Raw genomic sequence first — 6517 nt, 5'->3', positions numbered from 1 at the left:
TTATTATCTGGTGCCTGAGCACTTAAAAAGCTGTTATGTGTGACCCAAAACAAGGAGTTTATAGTGGAGAACGTCTATCTGATCTAGCCCTTAAGCTGGGCTTTAAAACATCCAGTTTAGACCAAACATGAAGTCTGTAATTCAGCAACAATGACGTCCAGAGTTTGGATGGACATTGGTCTTTGTATCTAATTGATTTTATTCTGAGTGCATATTCTGGCAGAGTATTTATATCCCTTTAAATTTCAGCACGTACACTAGCGTTTAAAAGCTTGGGGTCAGTAAGTTTTTTTTTTTGTTTTTGAAAGAAGTCTCTTCTGCTCACCAATGCTGCATTTATTTGACTAAAAATACATTAAAAACAGTAAAATTGTGAAAAATTATTACAATTTAAAATAACTGTTTTTCATTGTAATATATTGTAAAATATAATTTATTCCTGTGATGCAAAGCTGAATTTTCAGCATCATTACTCCAGTCTTCAGTGTCACATGATCCTTCAGAAATCATTCTAATATGCTGATTTTCTGTTCAAGAAACTGTCGTTATTAATATCGATGTTGAAAAACAGTTGTGCTGCTTCATATTTTTGTGAAAACCAAGTTTAAAAGAACAGCATTTATTTGCAACATAAACTAACATTATAAATGTCTTTACTCCCACTTTATATCAGTTTAATGCATCCTTGCTGAGTAACAGTGCAGAAACTCCCATAGACTTGCACAATGCACATGCAAAGACCCCTTTTTTCAGAAAATGTATACTGTGTGTGTTTAACATATGGAATTTCACAGCATACAAGTTATCCTATGATCCTCTCTCACGCTTAAGTGAAAGCAAATTTGAGCATGTTAAGTACAAACACACACACAGGCCTACGTGCAAACACACTCGTATCTGTGCGCAGGTAAACTTTACATTCATTTGCGCGTAATAATTCATCTGTTTCTTTGATCCAACTGCGGTATAAAATGTGGAAGTGTGCACTTCGGTGATAATGTTAGTTATTTCATTTCTAATTATGTCTCTGACTCTCTCAGACACGCTTATTTTTGTCCATACTGGAACTCATACTGTTAAATGCTAGTTTGAGTTTCTTTGTCTACTAAGAAAAACATTAAATTGCTATGTGACAGACACACACACCCATAGACCCAAGGACACTCACAACGACAAGTAATATCACAGTTGTTTGTTATAGACCGCATTGAATGTCTCGTACTTCTTAGATGTTTCCAGTAATCTCATGTGTCTCATTTAGAGTCAGAGATCTCAGTATGAGCTCAAACATTTCTCAATAAGTTGCATGCCAACTATTGACTCATTTGTGTCCATTTTTTTTCCCAGAAACATCTGAGATGAAGTTGCTTAACCCTGTACTGACAGTCTGACATGGAATAATAATCAGAATAATCTCAGACAAAAAATCGCATCCAAAATAAAAGTTTGGTTTTTACAACTTGAATATCTAAGTTGTCACTTAGTACACCTTAAAATAAAAAATTTTAAGGTAATTTATTTTAAGTTGACTCAGAATATTTTTTTTTTTTTTTTTTTTTTTTTTTTTTTTTTAGGGCTGTCAAACGATTAATCGCGATTAATCGCATCCAAAATAAAAGTTTATGTTTACATACTATATGTGTGTTTACTGTGTATATTTATTATGTATATATTAGGGCTGTCAAACGATTAATCGCAATTAATCGCATACAAAATAAAAGTTTGAGTTTGCCTAATATGTTTGTGTATATTGTAATTATTATGTGTATATATATATACACACAAATTAATACATATATTTAAGAGAAATATGTTATGTACAAAATATTTTTATTTATATACAATATAAATTATATAAAAAATTATAAAAAAAATACATATACTTGTATTTCTTAAATATATACATGAATGTGTTTGTATTTATATATACATAATAATTACACACAGTCCACACACATATATTAATCATTTGATAGCCCTAGTAAATATTAATACACACACATGCATGTATATATTAAGGAAAAATAATTTAGATTTATATATAAAATATTTATAGTAATATATGATGTAAACTACACTGTAAAAAATGACTTTAACTGTAAAACGCTGTAAAAAATGCTAGGGTAAAAAAAAATGTTAAATGGTTAACGTAATTTCCCCTACTATATATACGATGAGAAACCGTATTGAACATTGCATGTAATTTTACGGTAGTTTACCATTTTTGAAAGTGGAAAAAGAATGTACAATTTACGGTGAATAACTGTATTTAATTAATGAATTGTATGTAAAATCTAAGTTAAAACCGTAAAACCAAAAACAATGCTACCGTATTTTTTACAGCAAAATTCCGGCAACCACAGCTGCTGTGTTTTTACCATAAATTTTACGTTTTTTTTTTTGCACAGTGCACATACAAGTATAAATATACATGCATATAAATATTTTTTATACATGAACTTTTAGTTTGGATGTGGTTAGTCGCGATTATTCCTTTGACAGCCCTAAAAAAATCACAATTTGTTGAGTCAACTTAAAATAATTTGTTGCCCTGCGGCATTACAATTTTACGTTCAGTCAACTCAAATAAATTTAGTCAACTTGAAATGTTAAGTTGTACTAAGTGACAACTTAGATATTCGAGTTGACTACATTAAAAAAAATGGTTTGTTAAACTTAAAAGTTGTTTTTTTCCCGGCTGCCTTAAAATTGTAAGTTGAATCAACTCAAATATCTACATTTTCACTTAACATTAAAACTTAACATTTTTTTTTTTTTTTTTACAGTGTATTCAGAATCATATGATACAGTAGGGTTAAATGAGATACACAACTGAGAACAACAATGGTTTGCGGTGCTTCTATTTTTATTTCTCCTCAGGAATTTTAGGCGAAACAGAGTTGGTTTGTAACTGAGAAACAATGGAAGAGCATCTTCGAGCCATAAAATTTTCAAAGGCAAAACGAGTCAAACCAACGAATGCGCATATGAATCTGTGAACACCCATCTGGGCCGCATGCAGATGCTGCGCTCGCTCTGTTTACCACATAACAGTATGATTACGATAATCATAAGTCTCATTATGCCGTGATATTGCATTACTGTGAGGTTTGCATTTCCGCCTTCTGCTCAAAATATAGGACACTGTTTATACTTGCGTGTTCGCACTGACTTTATTCATAGAGCCCAGATTGAGTACAACATTACATGTCTGCAGTGCATGTGTATGTGTGTTTCTTGGTTATTTTAGTACTGTTAAGACAGAGTAAATCATGTGTGTAGGTTATTCTGGTGGTGTTATGAGAGAGCAGGTTGGTGATTATTGCTGTACACGCAACCGCACTTTGGTTTCGAGCACCACTCTTGGAAATGCCTGTGGGTGTATGTGCATGTATGTGTGTTTGTGTGTGTGTGATTGCAGCATGGGCACATCTATGTGTGTGTGTGTTTGTCAGGGTGGGGTATAGCATGTGTGTTTTTGTGTTTTAGTGAAAGTGTGTGTTATTTGTGATTCTGCACATGTGTGTGCGTCTCTCTCTCTTAAACACTAGAAACCAATGTTAAAGGGTGGAGGCCCTGCTGTCTAATCTAGTGTTTCACTTTCTTTTGCTTTCACTTTTTGTATGTTTGGAGCCGTTTTTATATTTCCTTACCTGCTTTTTTCACTTTTTTTCATTTTTATTTGTGGTGTTTGCTAAAGTAAGCATAACAGAGAGAGAAAAAGGTGCAATTTGAATTATTTTTTAATTTTGTTGTAGAAACAAGCTTCCATATCACTTCTACTGTGTGTTTGGAATAGCATACTACCATGCTACTCATAATAGTGTGCACATTATGTGAATTTTCTCTACGTTTCTTTACGTGATGACTACATGACTTACTACATTTACCAAATTGTGTAATGTATACAACAGTATTAGTGTTTCTGCTGTGAATGACACCTAAGATTTTTTGTCTGGTTAATAATGACTTATTATTACTTGTCACTTTTGGATCCAAAAGTAATTTGTATGATTTGTGTAGATCCAATGCTATTTTATGAGAATTGTTTATAAATGTTCTGTAATTTAAAAAGCTGTTCTTTAATGTTTAAAATTAAAAACCTAAATATTAGTAATTTTGTTGTTCTGTAAAACATCCAGCTAATTATTCGTTTTATTTTTTCTTCTATATTTTATAGTAGTATTACTAATATAGTATAATTTTATATTATAATGTATGAATTTAATATTAATATTATTATTATTATTATTAATTTATATAATATATAATTTATTGATTTATTTTTATAATGTAATAAAATGTAAATAATACCAATTATATTTTATTAAATTATTATTATTATTATTATTATTATTATTAAATAAATATTATAATAAATAAATATATATTATTTTATTTTTATTTATTTATTTATTTATTTTTTAAGAAAAATTACTAAGAAGAAGAAATGTTTATATTGATAGCAGCTCAGGGGATTTGAGAAATGTTGAATATTGAGATTTTTAATTGGTTTTGAGTTCATATTAAGACTTTTCATTGCAGTCTATGGTATTTTGATAAATCCTGGCTCAGTTTGAGACATCTCACTGTTTTCTTGGATAAACAATTTATTTGCTGATTGTTTTTTTTTTTTTTTTTTTTTTTGGTCCTGTTTAGAGACTCTGTACTGGATATATAATGTTAGAACAGAGCATAAAACCTAGAACAATGTTAGTCTTGACATTCATTGATATCTACAAAATCTTCAGAGAGGCTTTTTATAGTTTTTAGATTAATAAGATCATTCCAGCTCCATGTTCATTTTGGCCCATAGATTTTGCTGTATGTTTTAATTAAGTCATTAACCTGCTGTTACCGAACCCACTGAATGGCCTGTTTGTGTTCAGTACAATAAGAATAGCAGGAAAGCATCTGCCAGACCAATTTATGTAATTCATACCGCTATTATCCTGATGGTCTGTGGTCAGCACTGAAACACAGAACAGCTGATAAAACACCCAGTGCACACAAATCCAAAAGATAACTGACCAAAGCTGTGGTCAACAAGCCACTTTTCATTCATGAACTTTCTCATTAGTGGTGTTTGCTAAGGCAAGCACGGGCAAACACCACTAACAATTAATTTTTTCCCTACCTTTTTTGCACATACAGGGTTTTGCACTACATTTTTGCACATATTGAAGATTTCAGAATACTTAAAACGGACAAATTTATCATTGCTTGACTGAATTTGGATGATTAAGAATCCATTTGAGGCCGCTTTTTGCTGAGTATGGATCATTATTTGGTCATTTGTGGAAAAGACTTTCCATCGTTTGCTAGTTTGAGAGTATTATGAGTTATATCATGTTTTCTTTTCTTCGGATGCCGCTCTGCGATTGGCTCTGGGCGTGGCACGGCAGACTTAGGGGCGTGTCCTGCTTAATGATGGTGTGTGAGCTCGTCGAACGTTTGATCTGGTCTAGCCGGGTTATTTGTGGAGTGTTGGGATCATTTGGTTTGGACTGTAATTAAAGCTTTGGGTCAGCATGAGCATAATCAAAGCAGTCTGGGTGGTACACTAAAGCGCACACACACACATACACACACAGTGATGCACACAAGCTAGGCTGTAATTTTAGTGCAACACTGAATAAAACCCTGACTGAAACTCAGGAGGAGGAACTTAAGTGTAAAACACACAATTTAGAGACTCCAAGTAAGTGTGTGGGTGTGTGCATCTGCTTTCGAAGTGTGTGTAGATGAGCTACAGGTTGGCCTTTTGCTCTGAATAAGACAGTAGTTACTAGTCTAAACCACTTTGCAGAATTTTGCAGTCAGTGATGACGTATGTAGTATTTAGCAGGAGGATACAAATCGCTCTGTGGAAGCTTGTTTCTGCCTCAAAAGAAAAATGAATAAAAAAGGAGACTTTTTCTCTTACAATTCAGACTTTTTTCACATATATGAGAAGATTTTGAGATATTAACTCAGAATTCTGAGAAAAAAGTCAGAATATTGAGATATAAACTGACTTTTTTTTCTCGCAATTCACAATCCTGAGTTTGTATCTCACATTTCTGACTTTCTTTCTGAGAATTCTGAGTTCACATCTAACAATCCTTTTTTTTTCCCCGCCAAGGAATAAAAAAATAAAAAGGTAATTGTAACTTTATATCCCACAATATTTTACTTAATTCTTTGATGAATAGAAAGTTTGAAAGCATAGCATTTTAAAAAAGGTAATTGCAGCCTTTTATCTCATAATTCTTACTATTTTCTTGCAGTTGCAAGTTTAAATCCCACAATTATGAGTTTTTATGTCACAGTTCTTACCTCTGATTTCCGGAAGGCAGAATTGTGACAAATACTCTCAGAATTATGAGAGGAAAAAAGTCAGAATTGTAAGCGGAAAAAGCCGCTCATTACATTTACTTCCGCTGCAAAAACAAGCTTGCATATCACTTTTATGTTTGGAATATCATACTACTCATACTAGTGTGCACATTATGTGAATTTTCTCTAGGTTTATGAT

The sequence above is a fragment of the Labeo rohita genome, chromosome 21, assembly GCF_022985175.1.
Source record: "Labeo rohita strain BAU-BD-2019 chromosome 21, IGBB_LRoh.1.0, whole genome shotgun sequence".
Lineage (NCBI taxonomy): Eukaryota > Metazoa > Chordata > Actinopteri > Cypriniformes > Cyprinidae > Labeo > Labeo rohita.
This window is presented reverse-complemented; position numbering follows the sequence as displayed.